The sequence below is a fragment of the Geospiza fortis genome, unplaced genomic scaffold (assembly GCF_000277835.1).
Source record: "Geospiza fortis unplaced genomic scaffold, GeoFor_1.0 scaffold217, whole genome shotgun sequence".
NCBI lineage: Eukaryota > Metazoa > Chordata > Aves > Passeriformes > Thraupidae > Geospiza > Geospiza fortis.
Genome location: NW_005054392.1, coordinates 396,284 through 420,024, shown reverse-complemented (window position 1 = coordinate 420,024; position 23,741 = coordinate 396,284). Strand labels below are relative to the sequence as shown.

Below are 23,741 nucleotides of genomic sequence, written 5' to 3'. Positions count from 1 at the left end.
AGACATAAAGAAATCATAATTTTGGCTTAACTGTACTCTGCATGGTAAAAAAGCTTCTAGACATCATACCTGAAAAAACTGCCTTCATATTCTTTTTTTTTTTTTTTTTACGTGAGAGCCAGATAGTCTGCCATTTCAGATTAGGTCATGGTGTAGGCCTTCCTTACAAGAGAAAAATAAATTCTGATCTGTTTTGAGATTGTTTTGTTGCTCTTATTCAAGATACTGCAGCAACAGCAATATTGCTATTAGTGTATAATGGAGTAAACTGGGTTAGAATATGATATATCTCCCTGGTGCAATGCCTGATTTTTCTCTCTTACCCTCTGCATTTAGGCTTATATATGCCCATAGTTGAAAACTTTTTTGAGCTTTAGGGGTAGTTAGTGGGAATGGACCCTCAAGCAGGTGTCATGGCCATGGGCACAGGTGTTTGAACTGAAAGTGATCACCCAGGTTCCAGCTGGCAGAAGAGTGCAAGAAAAATGCTGGTTTAGATCCAATAAAAGTAAGTGCTCATGAATATGTTTTTTCTGCTGCAAGTTGAACATGTAACGGTAGTACAGAATATGCCTGCTCAAAGGCATTTAACTTGGAATTCAGGGTTGACTTGTTCAGATCAAAGGGGGAACTCAACCAAAATACTCAGATTTTGAGAGCTCAAGTTTTAATTTTTTTAATGTTATTTTCACTGTTTTTTAGAATGTAACAATCTGGACATCTGAATGTAATGCTGATCCTGCTGGTAGGACTTTAAGAGTGAACAGGTTCCAGGGGAAAATCTAAAGCATAATAGCTTTTGGTATCCAGGTCTCTTGTGGAATGGAGTCAGATCTTTGTTTTTTATCAGAGAAAGGGTCATAACCTCATCAAGCATTCCCTCCCTTCCTCATGACTCCCCAAAGGTGCAGTACACTTAATTGCTTTTGGCAGATAAAAGCTATGAGGAAGTCGGGGAATATGTTTTATTTTATGTTACTGTCATTAGTCTGAACTAGTTCTTAATCTAAGATTACAAAGACATTGTTTATAAGGATATACCTACTGCAGTTTCTGTTTCTACTCCTCTACGTTATAGAAGGCAAACAGTAAAAGATCTTAGATCCTTAACTTACTGAAAATTGAAAATGTTGTAAATGCTTAAAATTCAACACTTTCCTCTTTGTTTATAAAATCATTGAGCTCTGTTCATGTTAGCCTGATATAATGACTATATCTATAGTCCATATACAACACTGACTATTTTTCATCCATTTATACTTGCTAGGTCTGTGTAAGGATAAATTGTGAAGTGACATGAGGTGGTTCTAATCAATATAGCAAGTGAACTAAAATGCAAAGCCTTGCTTAGCACTTGATCCTATTTTTGTGAAAAGACTTCTAAATCATACTACCAAGGCAGCAAGTAATCTATATTGTACGCTTAGATTCTATATCTAGACCATACTGGCAGTATATGTTTTATTCAGCATTAAATATAATCCAAGAGTGATGCTGGGGACTTGGTAGTCCTGTGGCTGTTCCTCCTTTAAGATGAGTAATGTTAAAAGAGCTGGTGGCCCTTCTGCTGCTACATTTGCACCAGGGTGTTGTCACTGCGTGCTCAAAAATCGATAGCTAAGGTGGTCATGTGACTGTGTCTGTCCTTTCCTCGATATGTCTAAAAGTGCTGCCTTTAATGTATTGGTCTCTGGCCTTTCTGTTTGTTTTAGGGAAATCCCTCTTGTATTTTCACTCCAACATTACTCTGTAAAAATGCATATTTACATAAAGAACTAAAGTTTCTCTGTAGGATGATACGCTCCACAACAGAGCTGTGACATTGTCACAGTCTAGGCAGGTTGTGTAATTGTGATGGACGAGCTTTTAATAAAAAACAAACCAAAAAAGAGTAGGAAATGCTTTGAGTGAATTCATGGACATATAACTTCTAAGTAAGATATGCTTAGTATTTAAATGAGGAACTCTGCTTAAGAGGACAAGTGAGATTGCTCTGACCTTGATTCTTTGCTCGGAAGAACAAAGTTAAGCATGTGTGATAAAGATAAAAGCACACATTGCTGTTTGGTGAATTGGAGCCACTCTTAATATTTGAATGTGGTGGCCAAAGCCAAGCCTGTAAAAATGGGAAACTTGGAATCAAATTGAGTATTACCTGACAGAGTAGTACTTTTTGACACATGCAGCTGAAAATCAAACCCTGCCTTCTCCAAATTCTTCAGGTGTATTAGAAAAGTGCATGCAATTCGTCAAATAACTTCATTTTTGAACAAGTGTGATATAAAACATCCAATTTTTGGATGCTGATTACAGTAATGAAGGGAACAAATCTGTTCCTGGTCATACAGAAAAGAGCTGAAAAGACAAACACTGTATTTACTTGTGAATTTTAGTTCAGGAAGATGTAGCTCATTTGCTTAGTGCTGCCTAAGGGAGGGAGCTGGAAGACGATGAAATTAGTTTTCTGCTTGTTTGTTCAGAGGCTTCAAGTGTTATCATTGGGTTGAGTTTATTTTTCTTTTTTGATCAAAGTTAGGTGCAGAGCTGCAAAGTTAAAACTTGCTATGCTGATGATGAGAAACAAGCTGCCTCCTTTGCTCCTTCCTCTTTGCTATCCCAGCTCCTTTTCCCCCCATCCAGCCCTAAAACCTTCAATAATTACTTTGATGATTGAAATTATGGAAATGTTCCCAGTGGTCCAGGCCTGCCAGTACTAATTAAATCTCAGGATTTGTCAGTCTTTTCAATTTAAAATTAAGCTTTGTAAAGCTTATCTGAAGACATGATTTTCTTATCTCTAGGGGCCCTGACTCACTCCATACTTTAATATGTTTTCTAGGGAGTAAACATACTTTATCTTAAATTCTCACAGCTGTTAAAAAGAATTAATGAAAAACCTTCATTACTTAGTCTCTTTCCATTCGCAGCTTCCTTGTTGCAAAATTTGGTCAGAACACGTGAAAGAAGGGACAGGTAGTTTCCCTGAAGCTTAAATGAGCAGGCTGTTGGTCCCCACCCATGAAGTATGTTACTTAGGTTTGTGGGGTGTGTTTTAATAAATGCTGGGAAGCATGTAGTTGCTGATGTGATAACTCCTGAAGTTAGGGTCTGGAAAATACAGTGAGCTTTCTTGCAAATTTATTGCTTGGCATGCACATAGCTGTTTGACAAACACTGATGGAGCATTCAGTTGTAGTTGTTATTCAGCTTAGCACTTAATTCGCTGTATGTATTGCCCTCCAATGTAGCTAGAACTTATCATTTAATGCTAGGATAACTTCAAGTAATATTTTGACTCTTTATGAACAACTTCACTGAGGCATGCATTGTACTACTGATAATACAAGCAGTAGTGAACACAGCCAGTGATGGTGAGCAATAATAGGTGTTTTAGAACATGTGGTAATTGCACATCTGGCGTGCCCTGCCCTTTGAACAGCTAATTGGTGCTTCTGGGACCTAAACTCTTGTACTCTTTAAGGGCTAGAGTCAACTGTTCAAACGTCAGTATGGGTTCCTTATTATGCACAGTGCTCTACCCTTTGCTTATCTACTGACATTATTTATGTGTGAAACTGACCTCCTGCAATTAGTGTGAGTGTGGCTTTGCTAGCAAGTGGTACCATATACCATAAGTGTTTTTGTTCAAAATAATCTTAGAAAAAAGGAAGACTCTTGCTTACATAGCTGCATGACTGTAGTGTTTTCTCTCTTTTCCATTTGTTTCCCCTCTTTCTAAAGATTTGCAAGCTTTCAGTTTTGGATTAGGAAAAATAGTACTTACAAAATTAATAATTAAAACCCCCCAAAACAAAATGGAAAACAGCTCTGTCTCTCAATGACTGTATTTGAAGAGAAGAAAATTTAGTATTCATGCACACCATGGAAAAGAAGTTAAGTTGATACATGATAGTCTATTTCTAGTAAAGAGATGTCCACTGTGGCTTTGGTGCTGCTTGGTAACTTCAGTAATCTAACCATGTGTCTAGAAGGGAGAATAAAGGAAGCGATGTTCTATATGTAAAGATGTGCACTTCAGAAGTTTGAGAAGGTTCTGCTTTTGTCCTTAAGTTATTGTAATTGATTTAATATACAACTAATTTATTTTCTTTTGGCAGAAAATAGAATTTTTCTTTCTATTTCTCTTGCCAGATTATGTGGGTCTAGGTTGGTGATGTGGTATGTGCATGTGGTGGGGATGCTACTCTTTTAAAAAGCCTTTTCTGTCAGTCTTTTCTGCAGTCTGTACAAGGAGCTTGAGTCCTAAACATAGTGTGAATTTATCAAGCAGCATTTCCCAGACAGCTTATGGAAAACAATCCTGGAGGACTCCCAAACTTAAGTAACTGAAAGATACTGCTTGCTGTGCCAGCAGCTCTCTGGAATTGGAATGTAAAACTGGCAGTGGAATAAACGCACTCCCCGAGGAGGCTGAAGATGCTGCAGAGCAGCAGACAGGGAAAAAGAACTTTCCCGAAAGAACGAAATACGCTTTTCTTTTTTTTTTTTTTTTTTTTTTTTGTTTAGCCTTACTCCTCTTTGAGGCCTGCAATGATGGCAGATGTCCAGCTCAGTATCAAAACTGCGGTTTTAAAATTGGAATGAAAGGATGGCTCTTAGCCACTCGTCAATCCTGTGCGGAAGGTCTCCAGGAGAGCGACTGGGCCTGCACAAGTGCCCGAGTAATCACGGCGGGGTGGGGCGGAGGGCTCACTCTGCAAGTGTGTTTCTGGACAATAACATTTCTAGGATATTTGAGAAGCACAGTACCTAATTATCTGCTATTTCTTGGCTAAATTGGGCTGTATGGTGTATATAGTTATGCTTCCAGAGAAAATGAATCTGCATTTGCTGTAGGAAGAGTTTTTTGGGGTAAGCTTTTCCTATTTTTTTCACCTTTTCCGTCTTCCTCTAAGAGTTTTCACCAATATTTAGAGTTCTTGTAAGATCTTAAAACCAGAATATTTTCTAAATTTCTGATAATGCTGTTCTTTAAAACTATGTGTGGCATTTTTTTTTTGTTAATCTTTTCTGTTCATGTACCAGCTATATATAATGTAGTGCAATAAGCATTGAGTGTTGAGTCATTTAAAATAGAAGATTTATTCTGCTATTTCAATGGTAAGCTAATTTCTAAGAATGAAATAGCAAGGAAAATGACAAATAGTGACACCTTGTATTTTCATGACAAAATTTTTAGGGGAGGATCTTTGAGTCACTGAGTTGAGCATCTCTGGGATGACCAGTCACTGTGGCCATTGAAGCTGGTCCATCTCTGTGTGCATGTGTTCTGTCATCTCTGTCAAGCACCTGAATGTCTTTAATTCACTACCTGAGTGACAGATGTCAAATCAGCTGTGGGGCTGATTTGATCATCATGGTAATTGCATTTTGTATGGGTTTACATAGCTGTATAAGAATGAAAAGCTGTGTTAGAACCCAAAATACATTATTCTGGATGTTTCATTTGTCATTTCTCTTTGAGATGGGGGAAAAGAAGCAGAAGATATAGAGAGAAACTGCAGACTTGGAGTGTTTTAGAGATGCTTCATGATGTGTTTATACATAAACCATAGAAGTGCAAAGTCTTTTTTATTTTGGGTGTCAGCATAATATCCTATTCCTGACACTGCTGATGTTGTTTTATCTCTAGAGATTGATTTGCGGAAGTGTGACATGCAGACACATGTGAAAACACAAGTAGTTGTTGTCTTTAGTTAAAGGTTAAGGAGATCGTGGCCTCCCATATCATTCTAGTTTCCTTTAGTGACTGAAAGATTTGCTCTCTCTAAAAGTTGATAGCTATAGGAGAAAAATGCTTTCCAGAAGCCTTTTTCCTTTAGCCTGCTGACTTTCTAAGTTCAACAGTTTACCTTCCTGTGGTTCAGAATAAGTCACTGGTATGTCTTGGTCTCCATGTAAGTGATCTACAAAGGAGGGATTGAGGTGAAACTATACTTGTTGTGGGAGAATGTGAGAAGAAAGGAAAAGGGTGTATTTAACACTCTCCAAAGGAACTACCTCTGAAAGAGATAGGAAGTCTGAAATGTGCATCTGAAATCATTGAGGCTTACTGCAAGTTGGTTTTGTTTGAATCAGCTGACATGAAGCGATGTCAGTCCAGAAACTAATGTGCCATGTGTGCATTTCTTCACACACACACATGCACACAGACACAGACACACACACACACCCCCACACATGTTGCTAGATTTCTTAGTTCCAGTTTAATCAATGACACTGCATGCCTGAACCTGAAGTCTGTATTTAAATGCGGATATAAGGAGGATATGGTCTGTCAGTCTGCCTGTCTGTCTGTCATCAGCTTCTTAATGCCTTTTAATAACCCACAACACCTCCCCTGAGGTCCTTTGATAGGCAAGGACATGGGCATATTTTCTAGCTCAGCCTGGTTTTTGTGCAGCTCCAGAGTGCAGGTGCCTTTGTTCTCCCCGAGGTTTCCAAACACAGAGGAAGCTCTGGTGCAGTGACAGAGGGGATAATTCCTCCTCCCGCTGTAGCCCCTGGGCCATGCACTCTTGGTCACTCCCTCCCTGTGGCAGGAACAGTCCTGCAACTGCCCAGCTTGAGCAGAAGCCTGGCGCAGGTGGAAAGGGAGCCGAGTGTCCACAGGACCATTACTGCTGGAGTAAGCTCTTAGTGGGCTTGAAGATGTCTGATCCAGAGTGAGAGGAGAGAGGCAAGCCCACCAGTGGACTTAACAGGGATTTAAAGTGACCCCCTTAGAGTGCTTTGAGACTGAGCTTGTCTGAAAATTAAGATCATAAATACATTTTTCTGTCAATTATATCCTTATGTTAGCATTTAATCCTCTTGCAAGGATTTTAATTAGCATATAAACCAGATAACTGTTTCATTACAGTCTGTCAAAAGGAGTAAGAAAATATTTAAAGAGTATTTATTAAGAAAATATTTTTTAAAAGATATATTTTTTCCCTGTGCCTTTAGAGTACAGACAGAAAGACAGCAGATGGAAAATGCATTATATTATTGTTTCCTTCAGGAATTAATGTCTTGAGTGACAAGAGCAAAAATTTGGGGAGGTGTGTTTTTCCTGTGTATGGTGTGGATTTTTTTGCAATGTATATAAATATACTTTAATCATGTTTGCTAGCAATGTCAGATACTTTGTGCATTTCCACAGCTGTGTCTGGGTTTTGGTAGTAGTCTAGAGAATACATGTCCAGTTACTGTAACTTTGGATAGCTTTTTGTAATTCATTTATTTTTGTAACCTGGGGCTTTCCACTGCACTGAGTACTTACTGACCTTTAATTTCATTTACTGGAGGGTGGAGAGGAAAGAGGAGAAAAGAAAGGCTTTAGGAAATCCCTTTCCCCACCCTGCAGAAGAAGGTAACTTTCTGTTTACGTCTTCTTTGGGTTTAAAGGCTGTAAGCAAAGGGAAAAATACAGATCATTTTGCATCCTTCATAAAAGCCAAATGTTGAAAGCAAAGTATCAAATATTCAGGAGCATTACAAATTTGAGAAAACCTCTGGAATAGATGATAAAATGTTTTTAGTCCCCGCTGAACAACCTTTATGCTGATACATGATTATTACTAATATGCTGTAGTTAATATTTCAATGATAGTTTCTTAAACAGGGTACTTTTTATAATGGATTTTGCTTTGTATTAATAATGCACACACCAGATCAATAATTTCTTAAGATTCTTTTCTTCCTACTTAAAGACCATCTAGTTTTCTCAAACTGAAAATATTTCCCCATGTAGTTGCTTGCTTTTTTTGCTAGATTAATTTAATCTGCTCCTTTATTTCCATTTTAAATCAATAGCAGACATTTAGTATAAAATAATACTTTTTTTCTTGTGGTCCAAAAGGTTGGGTTTGTCAGCTACTTTCCTACAGCTGGGGAAAATCTATTTGTTCATTTCTTAACCTTTTGACATGTCTGTTTTTACAAGCCCGGCTGTTTGTGATGGGGAATTGAAGTATAGAGTAACAACAACAGAAGGAAACATCTCTTGTTATGATCAGAGTGTAAACTGAGCCCAATGCAGCAGAAGGGTTTGTAAACCTACTGGTTTACACAAGATTTTTGCACACTAGGAAAAAAAAAGAAGAGACCCTCTTCTTCCTTCACTGATTCTGTGTTGAATTTTCATGTGGCATAACAAAAAGTTAGTTTTTAAAAGTTTTATTCACATTTCTTGGACATATGACTGTAAAATTGACTTGTAAAAAGTTTAGACCACTGATTCTCCACTGTAAAAGGAGGCTCAGCCAAGTCACAACTGTATTTTCCTTCTGTTCATGTGGCAAGTGAGACAGGCCTGAAAAGTCAAGACCACAGAGCCCTGTGTGAAGTTGCTAAAATGCCTTTGCTGTTGTAACAAGCAGGGAAATGGGGGAGTTTGGAAAGGAATGAGTTGACAGGGTCTGCACACTAAGTGTTTTCTCATGGCTGACCCCACTCTCAGGAGTGTCCCAAGTTGATGGTGCATGTGGGTGAAGAAGAAAGAAGTAGTTCTGTCTGTCTTCTGTCTCGGAGTGTTACATCTATCAAACGTTCAGGCTTCAGCAGCTCAGTGCCAGTCCTACTTTTATCATACTTGGCAAGTATAACCATTATATCAAAACTGTTTAACCTTGCCTGTGTTTTTCCAGTAAGAGTGGAGACTTGTAATTGTGACAACAGATCCAGCTTTGTCCTTCTTTCTCAAAACAAGGTGTATCATCTGGCAACAGATGATAATTATGCACATATTTATGCCATATATATATATAAAATATAAAGTTGACAGGTTTTTCCCTCTCCTTATGTCATAAAAACCCTATCTGAATGTGTTGCAATGCCAAAGGACACCACAGTGATTACATGTGCTATAAGCACGTGTGAGATGGCTTCTGCACTGATCTGAGGAACAGCTAAGGGTCTATTTACAGCACCAAAAGTATCAGAATGAGTGCAGTCCTGTTCTGGACCCTACAGAGGCACTGGCTGAGGCTTCTGTTGCCAGTGGGACTGGGAATCTGTGGTAGAGAGCCAGCTATGCCCTAGCACAGGGCTGGCAGACACTGCAGCATCACCTCTGGGTTATGCAGACAAAACCAACTTGTCTTCTAAGTGCGTAAAACATTATTCTCATGGGTTACTGATAGCTAATTACTGATGAAAAGTATGATTCTCCCCCCTCCCCATTTTAGTAGGGTGGCTATTTTAGCTTCTGATTTAAATACAGTAAATGTTTCCTTAAAACTCACATGGAAAAAGTCCATGTCTAAGCACTTTGGAAATTTGAAAACTCTGTCGTGCTGCATGTACATCCCTTCTGTACTGCTTTGGCAAGTCCAAAGGTTTCTTTTTTTCTTTCTTTTTTTTTTTTACCCTCCTTAAAATTAATCTCTTTCAGATGAGAATGTGGAGTTGCATAGTGAATTACCTTTATTTGTGCAAAGTATAAGCTGTCACTGCCCACAGCCATTCATCTCTGTAACAAAGGGGATAAATGAAAGGGGCAAGTGGGAGTGCTAAGGAGGGATTCCTAGCTACATCACTATGTGCAGAGTAATATTACAGGCTCAAAGCAGAACCACTGGTATCAGTGATATGTTCCTAAACCAACTGTGTTAGTCTGAAAAGAGGAAAGCAAACATAAGAGGAAGGAGTGTCAATACAGGGGCTGGGGGAGGGGGGAATGGTGGGCTCCAGTATAACACACTCAATGCGTACTGCATAATTGTTTTCCTGTTTGCTAATGGTGATTTTCACGTCTTTTATCTTAAATATGCTTCTTGCCACCTTTAGATGTGAGAGATAGTGCTGGCATAGTGAGGCTTGGAGTTTGAACTATCCTTTACATAGTAAATATAACTTGATAATGAAAAGACCTCATGATCCTTCCACTTACAAATTTGGCAAATCCCTATGATACTAGTTTGGTCCCATCCCTGTATGTCAGTGTTACTGTGACTGCTAAGAAAATCTATAAAATGGAAGACAGCAACTCAGAATCTTACAAATTGGCAGTGGCGACTAGCTAACACTATTGAGTGGTTAGGTATTCTGTTCTTACTTTCCTGGGCTTTCATCCTCTCACATTTCTCCCTATGCAGTATTCTTCCATTGTAGAGTTATTGATGTGAAAGTATTATCAATAAATTATCAGCTGTATCAGGATTTTTTCTTGAATGTTCTCCTTTTTTTTCCCTGAGTATGAGTTCTAAATAATCACATATCCAACATATATGTTAAATGTATATGTTAAATGTAGTGATCAAACTGGGTTAGATTTTGTACAGTCCTCTGGCAGATACATCTAGAAACAGTTTGTGTCAATGCTGTTCATTGAATATTACAAATGACTTCATATTCTTACACCTTAAAGGGCAAAGGGGCTTATGGATATTGAAGCCTCTTCTTGATAATTTCAATGAATCTGTACTGTGCTTGTTGGGAGTCGCTTTTTACCAGTCTCTCTCTGGTAATTTTGCCATTGAAGATCTCTTACCCATGGTGATCCACGGGCAGCTTCTCTTCTTTCCATCGATGTGCTTGTTCATGTCACAGTTTAGCTGTGGCACTCTTTAGTTTTTGATGTTGCATTTTTCTGAGTCAAGATTAGCTGTAACAATTGCCATGCAAAAGGCAGCAATATGACCACAGTCAGTTTGGCTATTCTTGCTATGAAGTGTTCAGGCCTTCAGTGCAAGATGCCTTTGTCATTATTTTCAAAGGACTTTGCTGTAATTTCATCAGGAGTGGAACGTTTCTCCCAGATTGTTTTTCTAACCTTCAAAATATTTTGCAATGAATTTGTAATTGGCAGGGTCTGTGCATAGTTTAAAGGTTTGAAGTGTTTCAAGTCCATTAGTTTTACATTATAAAGAACATGTATTAATTGAAAAATCATTGAAGAGGAAATTTTAGTATCTTTTGCTGCTCTGTTAAGTGATATTGATCAATTGTAAAAGGGACTTGTACTCTCATGCTACTTGGTCTGGCAAAGAATATAGCCATTCTTATGGCCTGTGGTATTAAGAGATACATGGTTTTGTATACAGAAATAAGTATAGCTGATTTCATCCATGGCTGTATTTAGAAATTAGTGCAAAAGAAGAAAAAATTGAGTAAACCCACCATCCTTCTCTTTTGCTGAATGACGTTACTTGAACTGAACCAGCTTGCAAATAATTTCATCATCTTACTAAATTGTTATGGCTTGTCATCTGTTTGCATTCTCTTACTGACTTAATTACAAAAACTTCACAAATCTTTTGTCAAGATCTTTGTTAAGGGAACACTTCAATAGTGACAGAATTTCTATATAAATGTAAAAGTGAATGCTTCTGAATGAAATTCTGCCTATGTGAGTCATAGTTTATAAGTAATGCCAGAGAGGGAAGAGTAGGGAACTGCCCAGCTAAACTTCTTTTAACCTGTCCCTCTTTTGTAATCAAATAATGGTAGTCAGGGTTTCCAAAGAGATGAGGGTTTGAAAAGTGAGCATGCCAGCTAATAGCTGTGGTAGCAGGCTGAGGGCTGTGGAACAATGCCCGCGTAGCGGCCTCTCGGTGCGTCTCTGGTGTGTCTGTGCCGCGGAGCTCAATAGTGAATGCGCGGCATTGTTCAGCTGGGAAGAGTCTCGGGGCGCCAGGGATGTCAGGGCAGAGTGGGGGAAACTGATTTTCAGCTTGCAGCCTCCTTGTCAGAGGGCTGGGAGAAGCCTGGGGGCAGTTGGCCATTCCTCAGGGCTGCTCTGCTCTGCCAGTTTAGCGATCATCTGTGCAGATCCCCTGCGGGGATCTACTGCTCAGCAGTGTGCCCATGGGAGAGCATGGAAGAGAGGGGAAGGATTTTTTCCCCCTCATGATGGGTTTCATGTTTGAATGTTAAGTGAAAGCTTTCCCTGAGGGAAGCTGGAAGGCAACATTTGAAATTACCTAACAGAAGTTATTTCATTGAGGATTTACAGCTTAATGGTCTAAATTTGGTCACAGGTTTTGGAAGAAGAGAAATGTTTAACTGTGTGGAGGTTTGGGTGTTTCTTAAAAAAAAAGATACTCTAGATAAGTCATAAGAATGGCTCTTAAGAGAATTACCTTGTAAGTTCCCATGTGTGTAGGCCAGAGAGTTGAGAAAGCTTTGATGTTCTCTTTATAAACAGGAATAACAAAAAGAATTGTTTTTTCCCAACAAGCCATTTTTTCCCAAATGGCTTGTTGGGAAAATCTTGCAGTTCCACCACAGAGTTAATACAACCTCTCCTCCTCAGCCCCCCACCCTCACCTGTCTTAGACCACAAAATTGGCCTTTGTGGCCAGGTTTCTCCAAGTCCAGTCTGTGTGTTTTGGATTTGAGAATTTGATTTGGATTCTGTCTCTAATATTTTAAAACGGAAGGATTTGCTACTTCTTTGTCATAGAAAACAAGCAAGTGGAAAACCCAAACAGGGAAAGTGGTGGGACTGAATGTCCCTATGTAGAAGAACTATAAAATGCAAAGGAAAAATCTGAGAGAAATAACTGCTTTAGCTGTATAAACTGGATTTAAATAGGAGTATAAGGTTTTGTTTTCCCTGTCTCTGATCTAAACACTGAGAAGATTCATCTGAGTTGTTTACTAAACACCAATGGGTTATATGTTGTTTATTGTAGTTAACAAGAACTCTGAAACTGGCCTATATAGAAGTGCTTGAAGGCTGCAAAAGAGAAGTAAAATGGTACTGGCCACAAAAGCCAGAAAAGCAGAAGGATAGGAGCAGACAGTTGTTATCTGATGTCTTTTCGTAAATGTTTTAAATTTCAGCTACCTTGCTGTGAACCACAAAGTGGTCCATTTTTAAGAGGTTTCATGCCCCTCTCTTGTTTGCATTTGTCAGGGTTTTTTTCCTCCAGATTGACAAAAAATTGCATAATAAATACAATGGTCAGAAGAAATATGAAGATCCCTTTTTTTTTACTAACTTTCTGTATGGTGTTACATGTCTATAAAATTCAATGGCTATACTCCTGAATAGGAATGTTAAGAGAGTTTTGATACTTTGAAGTCAATAGGATTATTTTTCTGTAGCTGTTGGTAAAGAAGGCACAGGGATTCTGCAATATATATAGCTTTAATAAAATGACTGTCTGGTTCAAATTAAGCTTTTTATTGCTCTGATAAGAAAGCACAGAGCAAGGCTTATGACTCAGGAAGTCAGTTGCTGTGAATTATGCACCAAATGTTCTCTGTAACCAAGTCTGGGCCTCTAATCTGTTTCCTTCTTGCCCCTTGGCTTCTGAAGTGTGATTGTTGTCACTGTTAATCTTGAATTCTGATATGTCAATAAGTGTTGCAGGCATTAACACCATCTGCATATGGGTGCAGAGGCTGCACTGCTCTGTACACTGACATTGCAGAGATTTCAATCTCAATTCATGTTTTGCTTCTTGAATACAAAAGCTCTAAGGAAGGTATTGCTTGTTGGGATAGGAGTTTTGCACTCAATGGTTTGTCTTCATGAAATAACAGCAAAGAAGTAGTAGGAAGTATTGTAGATGCTGCAGAAGGGCCTTAAAGCAGCTCTGAAAGCATTGTGAAGGGTTCTGCATCACAAACCTGGATCTATTGGAGTGGCTTTCGTAAACATGCCTGAAGAGCTGACAAGGCAGGGAAGGGAATGGAATGACAAGGAAGGGAAGTTTCATTTTCATGTAGCACTGTATTTTCTGTATTGCAACAGGCAAGGACATTGAAAGGAAAGGTGTTAAAACATGATTCCCATAATTTAAAAATGCAGATGTTCTCCCAAGGGGTAATTTGTAAGGACCAAATCAAGGTAAACAGCAGTCCTGATGTGACAGGGTCATAAGTAGAAAATAAAAAATGAATAACTGGGGTGGCTACATTTTTAAGCATCTGCTGTTTGTGGCAGCAATAAGACACCTTTGATTTTTCTGCTGTGACCAGTTATTTCGCTGCCATTTGGCAGTCTTAGTCTACTTGACCTTATTTACGTAAAATTCCACACTTAGCTGTAGAGGCAATACAGTGAGAAGACACTGTGTATGTTAAACTCCTTTGAATGTGAACATATGCTTGGTTTCTTTTTGTTTCTTTTCATTTAAAGGTTTGTGAGATGTCAGAAATACTGATGATTGTATCTTTTAAAAATCCACTGCAATAGTTTATAAAATCCAGAGTCCTTTAACTGTCATTGCGTATGTTCCTATTGAGCTGGGATTTTGAGAGAGCTGTTAGCTTACTGTTGTAATGCCACCTTAAAAATAAGACCTAATGTTCCCTTCTAGGAGGGTGAGCACAAGGAAACAACTGACTTGAAATGCCAGAGCCAGTCTGTGGTGCAGCCACACCACCAGTATGTCTTAGTTCCAACCTGTGTAGAATTTAAAGATTCTTCTCTCCAAGACGTAAGCATGAACACTGCTTTCTACAGCTTACGTTTTTATTCAAGAGAGGAAACACAGAATAAAGTTTTCATTTCATTGTAAATGTGAACATCTGTTAGGAGGAGCCTGCTGTTACTATTTCAGTTCTGTTTCAAAATTCTGGTTGCTTCCTGAGGTGCAGAGGAGGTTCCAGTAAGTGGCTTTAGTTGGAAACCAAATGGGAGAGATTGTTTAGCTGTATTTAAAGAAAACCATCAATTATTTAAAGCTTCTGAAACTCACTTCTATTTGGCATCTAACATTGTCTGCTATATCAGAGAACTGGCTTTTATAAAATGTGTTTTGCTTCATGCAGGATTTTCACTGGGAAGATTTGTAAGTCAACAGAGAATTTGGAGGCAGAAGCAAACAAAAAAACTGTTAAAATTAGTTTAAAAGAACTAATCTGTGTGTGCTAGATAATGTAGTTACAATTGAAATTGAAAGAGGTGAGTTGTAAAAGAATGTCTTCTTTAGGGTCACACAATTAAGTTTTTCCTGGGAACTAGCAAGAATGATTCATAGATGCTGTGTTTCCTTCTTCTGAAACTGTGTTGACTCTCTAAAGTTTATTTTATCTCCTTTAAAGTGGGAGACAGTTAACAATTTTTAGTCTTGAAAGCCTCCCAATATTCTTGGTAAAGCAACAAATGTGTGCTATATTGGCTGACACAAGACCCTCTGTGTGTTCATGCTGCAGTGGGCTTTGAAAAGTTGTGAACTTCTATAGCAACTTCAGGTTGCTTAGATGAAGTTGAAAGCAGCAGTGTGTTACATGTTGGCCTGACAGGACATTTGCCCAAATTAGTCCAGGAAGAAGCAAAAACCAAATGTGGTGTCCAGGCACTGTTACAGTGATACAGTGTAGGATGGAACCAAGGCCTGATCCTGTGTGGTGCTGAGTGGAAGGAAGGCTACATGTGGATTTTCATTCTGGCACAACAGTTTGAGTGTAAAAGTACTAAAACGTTCAAGCAGCGTCCTGTTGAACACATTTCTTACACTTCTTCACTAAATGCCAGTAGGAGCAAAGAAAAGGATGTAAAAGCTTTGATTGCTTGTCATCTAGGGTATTGCCCCTCCTTGTCATCTAGGGTGTTATTCCTCCATATGCAAATTCCATATTCTACAAATCTTCACTGAATTTTCATTTGTTTTCATTTGATGTAGAAAATAATTGAACTGAGCCTTTTTAAAATTCTTTTTAAAGAGGAGAGAAGCCAGCCTTCAAAATTGACAAGGAGATGCAAACCAATTCTTCTAAAAGGCCTATAAATGGAGGATTGGATCCATATGCTCTGTTTGTGTTGCAGTACATCAGCAGCATGTGATGGCTTGTTCCTTTGGTTAGGTGTCTCTGCAGCACTGTGTACAGATTAAATAGCTACTGCATTGCAGAGAGTTATTAATACATTACATTGCACTTCCAGGGAAGATGTCAGTGTGTCCTTTAGCCTGAATGTACCTTGTGGTTGAGTTAGGGGTGATTTTTTAAAGTTTTGCTGAGGATTACTTATTTTTCAGTAAATTCTTAGCCAGCTGGGAACTATAGAATAACATCATTCTTAACATCTATAAACTTCACTTTTTGTTGAAGTTTAGAAAAATCAAAGCCTTGTTCCAAGATAAAAACAGGTCACCCTTCTCAAATCTTAATCCTTATACACTAAAAATGTGATTTTATGCCACTGTACATACAATAGAGGGAAGCAGAAGCTGGGGCAGAGAAAGGTATGCAACTCCTAAAACATAATGCAGATAAACAAAAGTACCAGAAAATGAGAAGTGGGGCCAGCCCATTATTTTTCTGACCCATCTGTGTACTGTTTCATTTGTGATGCACATCAGTAAAACAGGAGGCTTTTTGCTTTCCACTCTTCGGCCCTGACAGCTCTCAGAGCTGTGCATGTTTAAAATGATGGAGGTTGAGAGGTTGTTCTTGGGGAAATTCTTATGTGTGGGGGGAAATTCTGCTGGCTTATACATGGGGATGGAAGGGAGAGGTAAGGTCAACTGTGGGTGTGCAGAGATGAAAGACCAAGACAGAGCAAAGCAAAGATCTCAGCTCAGTTTCCCTCTTCCTCCACCCACAGGAGTGCTCACGAGAGCTCCCTGTGCCGGTTCAGACTGAACCAGCTAAAGCTCACACTGCAAAGCTGCAGCCCCTGTTTTTACCCAGCCCACTGAAACAGATGTAGGGCACATTCTGTCATTGAGGCTTCAGAGTTCAGGAGTTTTGTCACCACTAGATGATGAAGCTGCTGATACTACTTGTATTTCTTAGGACTTCTCAGAATCGATCAAGTAGTGCTCTATGTCTGGTTAATGCTCTACAGGTCTGTCCAGGAATTAGTTCAAACCTCTGACTTGGAGGTGATAGAAGCTTTGTAGGCAAGGTGGGCACAAGTTGTGAGGAAGCAGAAGTCCAGAGGAGTAAATCATTAGCTCCTGACAGAAATACGCGTGCATGTGGAGCATAGCAAATGTATGGTATATTTGCCATATTCGAGTGATTTGAGAAGCTGGGTGCTACATTGTAGATGTACTGAAAATTTTGGCACCAGTGTTGTCCATTCCATGCCTTTGAGTGTGTCCAGCACTTAAAAATATGTGGTAGTTCACTCCAAAGTATTTTGCACAGATCTTGCAAAAAGATCTTTTCGTGTAAATATGTAAGTATTTTTAAAAAAAATCCTCAGAAGCTGTGGGAGAACCCAGAGAATACAGGAGGGAGCATATCTCAATGATCTGTGATGTCAACATGGCAGGCTGTAAACACCTGATCTCTTAGCCTGGGTAAAAGGGACTTTCACCCTAAGAGCCCTGATGTTCAGATCAAAGTGTTTCACAGCTTTGCCAATGGTCTCAAGGCTTCCTTTTCTACCTCCAGTTTCCTGCTGTAAGGCATTGTTCAAGGACTGTGCTCTTTAGGAATACTCTTAATGAAGCTGAGGCTGTGTCAATGTGCAAGGACATAGGCAGTGGATTTCAAGTATAATTTTAAAGATAGAATGCCTCTTTGTGGGCTACGTTTCAGCATGCAGCTGTGAGAGCACACCTGGAAAGTGGTGCCAGCAGCTGGGAACTCTTCTGACTTCTTTTGCCTCCCAGCTCCAAGATGGAAATGCCACCACACCCTCTGCAGGCAAAGGAGATGCCAGTTTTCTCATGGGTTAGCAGGTTAGCACCAGCCTATATCCTTTTCTCTTATTTTCTGTTTTTCATCTTTTCTTTTCTCTTCTCCTGGTTCTCCTCTCACTGCCTCCTCTCCTTTCTTTTCCCTTTTTTTTTCTTTCTTTTTTTTTTCTCTTTTTCCTTTTACTTGTCTTCATTGCGATTTAGCACAGAACACTTGATGGTATGGTTTTCACATTTTCTTCTGAAATTCATTTCTCTTGCCCTGAAAAAAACCCCAAACCACTGAAGCTTTGCAAGCACTCTGCAAAAGCCTGTTCCTGTTTATGTTAGGGCCGAATAAGATCCAGAATGCTTCTATTTCCCAGGATCGTCCTATTATATTGCAAGTTCATGGAAGTTTCTAACATAAACACAGAAATTTCACAGTCCCAGCAAGTGATTTATTTGCTTTACATGCTTATCAATATTGTCTACAAATCAAGCAAACAAATGCTGTGGAAGTGGGGGCTCTATTTGATGTTTGCTCGGTGTTGTGCCTGGAAAAATGGAAGTTAGTGGGTGTTGCTCAGTGAAGTATGCATTTTAAAGTTACCCACGGCGATGCCCATTGTCCTGTCCCTGAATTGCATGATGTCATGTGTCATTTAAAGCTTGTAGTGATGCCGAAGGCTGCCGGTGCGCTGGGAAAAAGGCGACGAGAAAGTTGTGAATCAGGTTTCTGTAAAGCCTTTGTGTTTAGGGTTTTGATAGATAAAAGCTGACTCATGCAATATTTCTGGCGAAGGAGCTGTACAGACTAGTAGGAGCTTCTCGTTTTACCTGAGTGCCCAATGAGCTAATTTGGGAGCAGCTGAAGTCAGAGCCCGTGCCTCTCTCCCCTCTGCCGCACAGGTAGGTCCTGGACTCTTCCTTCGTTTGGGGAGGACTGGAAAAGAGAGAGGACTTGTTCAGCCCGGGTATGAGGAGCCAGAGACATTCCTCAGCGGTGAGATACTGTCGCAGAGGATTTTCTCTTGCAATAATGTTCTCGGGTATTAGCGTGCTGGGTTGTGACAGAGGCTATTCTGCTTTATGTACTGCGGGCAGTGGGGGTGGGGGGATGGTAGTTGGACTGATAGAAGCACATTAGTTGGTGACTCTTTTCCCTTGTTGTGAGATTTCTAATAAATGGGATTTCTGTTCCTCAAAGTTCAGTTAAAATACTTGGCAGAGGATCGTTTGTGACAGTCCAGGCTAGAAATCTAATCCTGCAAATATTGTAGCTCTCTAGTGTGCTATTTTTCACAGAGGGTGTTAGTTTTAGAACTGATACTTGTTCATATACAAAATTTAGTGATTAAAATCTGCTGACCTTCACTTGGACAGGATTCAGAGCAGAAGATATAGGGAGTGTATGTGAGATCATTAGGGATTGGTAGTGGATGGATTTTAATCTTTCTCAGGAAGCCGGAGAGCATTTTTGTTTCTCAGTTCCGGTGTTGCATTTTGGATTTGATACTGAATGTAGAAATTGTTCTCAACTAGTTTGCTTGTATCCACAGTATGAATGCTTTATTTGAAATATGAAGATATCTCAGGGAAAAAAAAAACAGGAAAGATACTTCTTGTAGTCTCATTGCTTTTTGGTAGCTAAACTCCAGAGGTTGTGAGGACTGTAATTTCTGGTAATGTTGCCTTTGTAGATAACACCTGAGGTGCTCTTTTTCTTGCCAGGAGAAAGGCAGCAACAATGCTAATCATGAATATAAATTAACTTTGGAGTTTTTACTTGTGCAGTATGTTGTAAAATTTCATGTGCAGTAAACAACTTGGAAGAATAAACACTTGTATTTAGATAGGACTTGGATATCTTTAAGTCAATTTTATATTTAAAAACAAAGCACTTTATCTCTCGTTGTATACTAATGTTCTAGCATAGCCAAAGCTGCAGAGATAATGGAAACCCATTTATCATTACCATGAATATAATTACAGGAAGGAGGTTTTTGTTAAAGAAAAGCAAGTGATAGAAGAAAGTTATGCATTTTTGGGGAGAACTTGTTTATGACTGTGCAATGAAAACCCGAGACATGCCAAGATGGTTGTTTTGCATGTGCCTTCAGCCCTGTAACTAATATTAGAGTTGCCTGTTGGGATGAAACAGTAGTATTCCTTGCCCTTGCATGTCTGTGGAGCAGGGACATGTCATTGTTCTTGCTGGGGAGCACTCTGGGGTCGTGCCATGCCAGTGTGTGTGTGACACAGGAGCAGGGAGCATTGAGGGGCTAGGAAGGGGGAGAGAGTAACTGAATTAATGCAAAGGCACAAACAAGAAATGACCTTGTTTGGGGAGCACATTTCCTTGTGAGCAGGGACAAGTAGTAATTATCCTCCTTTCAGTGCTGAACTAACAAGTAATTACTGTTATTCCTTAATTAAAGTATGCAAATTGGAGATTTCTTTTTTTTTTCTCCCCAGACTGAGTTAAATACCGTTATTCACAGCTGACAAAAGTTCTCAATATTATTTTGGTTCATCCTTGAAAAGGTTCAGTAACCAAAAGAAAGCCTAACAAAAAAAGCAGTGAACCAGGCCAGACATGGGTCAGGGTATAGAGGACTTGCTCAGAGTGTGTGCCTCTGCACGCTCTGGGGGTACCTACGATTTCACACAGTGTTTGCAGACTGAGTTTTGATGAATGCACCTACCCTCTGATGCTGCTGCTGAAACTGGGAATTTGGGGTGGAGTGGGCTTGTAAATCAGTCCCACAGGGTATGGGACCAATTACTTGCTTTTTATAGTAAGTTTCTATGAAAGATAGAAATTTGCAAGAGGTTACAGGGTTTGCAAAGGCACTGGGTCAGTTAGGATTCATAGAGAGCAATCCTGGGTAAGGCTGTTTACTCTTTCTTCACTATCATTAATTCATTGGTGAATTTCTCACCAGGCATTTGCTACAGACCTTAGGTAGCTGGTGCGAGGGTGAAGTTACTATGTGGTACAACTGCAAACTACCCTTCAGAGTTCTGAGAAGCCAAATACAGACGCTGACGAGAGAAAAGAGGATGGGCATGTGGCTGTGGCAGTGAACTCCATTCAACTGCTCTCTGTCCTGATGCCCTTGTGGCTGCAGAAATCATCTAAAAACTCTTCCTAATTTTAACAGCAAGGGTAATTGTAGAGGTTATTTTCCTACCTAAGTGTTTTAAGATGATCAAGTCCAACTGTTACCCAGTACTTATGCCAATTCCACCATTAAACCATGTCACCAAGTGCCACATCTACACGTCCTTTAAATACCTCCAGGGATGGTGACTCCACCATTTCCCTGTGTACCCCTGTTTCAGTGCAATTGTGGGGATACCAGTCATTGGTTTTTCTGGGTCTGGATTGAAGGCACTTGAGGCAATAACTCTTGTTCAGCTCATTTGGTAAAGAAATATTTCCTAGTATCCAATCTAAACCTCCCCTGGTGCAACTTGAGGCTGTTTCCTCTTGTCCTAATATTTGTTATTTGGGAGGAAAGGCCAAACCCCATCTGGCTACAACCTCCTTTTAGGTAGGTAGTTATAGAGAGCAATAAGGTCTCCCCTGAACCTCCTTTTGTCTGAACTGAATAACCTCACCTCTTTCAGATGCTCCTCATAAGATTTGTGCTCCAGACCCTTTCCAGCTCTGTTGCCCTTGTCTGGACACACTCCAACAACGCCTCAGTGTATTTCTTTTAATGAGGAGCCCAAAACTGAACACAGGATTTGAGGTGTGGCCTCACCAGTGCCAATTACAATGCTCAGATGGGTTTCTGAAGACAAACTTGTGAAGCCTTGGAAGATTGACAGATGCAGTGTTACTGGGAAGGGCTATAGGTTTTTCACAGCTCCCTATACCTGAGGCAGGAACCGAGAGCTGGGCAGAACCAGGGCGTGCCCCCAAGCCCTGATTTCCATCAGCAGGGTGTTTGGTATAGAACTTGCCAGCTGAGGGAAGGGAGCTGCTTCCTGGTTCCGTGCCATGCTGAAATCCCCGCTCTGCTGTGCCCTGCCTTTCTTCCAGGTGTGCCAGCTGCCCAGGTGCCTACCTGCTGCTCTGCAGCAACACTGGGCTCCTGAACCATCAGAGTGCACCCTGAGAAACATATTTTACTGGCTGGAGACACAGTGCACAGAATTGTAACAGAACTCTCCACAGAGAAGCCAAGTGACAATTTATATCTGCCTGGGAAAGGAGTAAAAATGAAGTAAAAAGTAACTTTTCAGATTAATAGTGAGGATGAGGCTCTGAGGACACAACAGACCAAGTAGAAAATAGCTAGTATGGTGTAATTTATGTAGAAACATACAGGAATAGCAATTTGTATAAAAAATAGAGGAACTTGAATCAACCATATTGCATGCAATTAATTAGCCATGCCTTGCAGTTGCCTGAGGTTTGCCAAGGTCACTGGGAATGCAGGTTAAAGAGCAAGCCCATTTTAACTATTCCAACTAATCCTCAGCTTTTTTAGAAAGCAATGACACTGTCATTAAACAAGAGAATAAGTGGGTTTACTTTGGTTTTCTAAAACATGTTAGGTTCTCCTAATGCTTCTGGCTACAAGTGTGTCCTATGTAAAACTACCTTACTATTTTTTCTGACTCCACTGTCATTGATATGAACTGTATTTTGCTTCTAATTTTTATATTACTGAAAATTTTTGTGAAGCTACTTTTTGTAATATTGCAAAAACTCTTCTTTTTGTGAAGAATTTTTGTAATACTACTATTAATGCCTTTGCATTATTACCTGAGAGGCAGACCATATGTCAGTGAAACAGGAAGAAAAGAATGTGGGGTAATGGAATTTCATAAGATTTTTGCCTTTACTTCCCTCCTAAATGTAGCTAATCAGGTGTTTCTTTGTCATGTAATTTTAGTAAAATACCTTGGAGTAACTTAGCGGAAGTGCTGCTCCTGTTATCTTGTTTATCCTGCACATTTTTCAAGGGGGCATTTTTCATTCAGCAGTATTATGCTTTCTAACTTGAATGTGAAAAATGATCCAAAGCTGATAACAAAAATACATTCTTTCTTATCAAAAATGTATACTTTCTTATCACCAGTAACAGCAAGGCACACATCATTTTCTGTACCCACATAGAAACGAGAGAATTTCAATTTTCTCTTTTAATTTTTCTGTTTTATTTTTTTCCTATTTTATTGCTTTATATCTTATTTTTGAATTGATACTTGATGTGATTTTTTACAAAAAGGGTAAGAAAATATGCTTCTGTGCTCCAAAACTAGAAGAACCTGGCACAAAGAAAGGCTATAGATTTTCAAACTACAAGATAAAACCAGAGGTGCAGACTTTCTGAATTAGGTTTTTAATCTAATGGCCAATTTCTAATCCTTGTAATGAGCAAATTACTCTCAGTGTTAGTTCTTTGCATCACCTTGAGGGCAATACTTCTTCTTAATAGAAAGCTAATCCCATCATGACTGAAATGGTGCTAGTAATTACTCACATACAAATGAAATCTTATGCATTCAAGATAGACCAAATAAATCAAAACATTCTTCTCTGGTATTTTATTTCTGTTCGCTTTGGATTTATTTTGAAAAATGGGAGAGTTCCTTTCAGCTTTGGATGAAATCCTCCCCCTGCTCTGACAGCTGCAGGAGCTGCATGTCCAGGAGGTTTCTGCTTGTAATTACACAGCAAGCCTGACTCAGTTCAAGAAGGGCCACCTTAAAGGTTGGGCGGGTTTGATTTGCAGCTTTATGGTTTCTTTACTGAAACTGCTGTCAAGAGCTGTAATTACTGGTATGAATTTTTGAAAAGTTGTCACTGGACTAAAATAAGGACTAAGCTACCGTGCTGTGGGTAGCTTCAGTGCTACCCATTGCTTTTCTTCCTAAATTGTCACAAGTTTCCCTTTTTTCACAGGACAGGCATTACGAATTCCATGAGTTTGTGGCAAGATTTTTTTGGGGGAACATTTCTTACTGAAACAGACCTTTAAGTATTGAATTTACCTGCAGCTACTTTTGCAGATTCTTATGCTGTATCACACACAACTTGGCCAGAGACAAATCTACATTGCATTGTGGACAGTGTCCTGCAGGGCAGTTTGGCAGGGGAAATAAAGCAGAATTGAAATGCCAACAGGAAGACAGACATCTTATTTTGTTGTTGCACTGATCTGAAAAACAGCTTTGGGTCAGTTCAGC

General features: G+C 39.5%; 1 protein-coding gene across 3 annotated transcripts in view; it reads left to right on the top strand.

The window, feature by feature from the left end:
- Positions 1-23,741, top strand: part of PLEKHG1 (pleckstrin homology and RhoGEF domain containing G1) — a 125,322-nt gene that overhangs the window by 54,315 nt on the left and 47,266 nt on the right. Inside the window, exon 1 of one of the 3 annotated variants that reach the window (XM_031060857.1) lies at positions 18,262-18,443. The exons of 1 other annotated variant lie outside the window; for it this stretch is intronic. The gene's annotated coding sequence lies outside the window, so the exon portion shown is untranslated. One more of the 3 variants, XM_031060858.1, reaches the window with a different exon arrangement.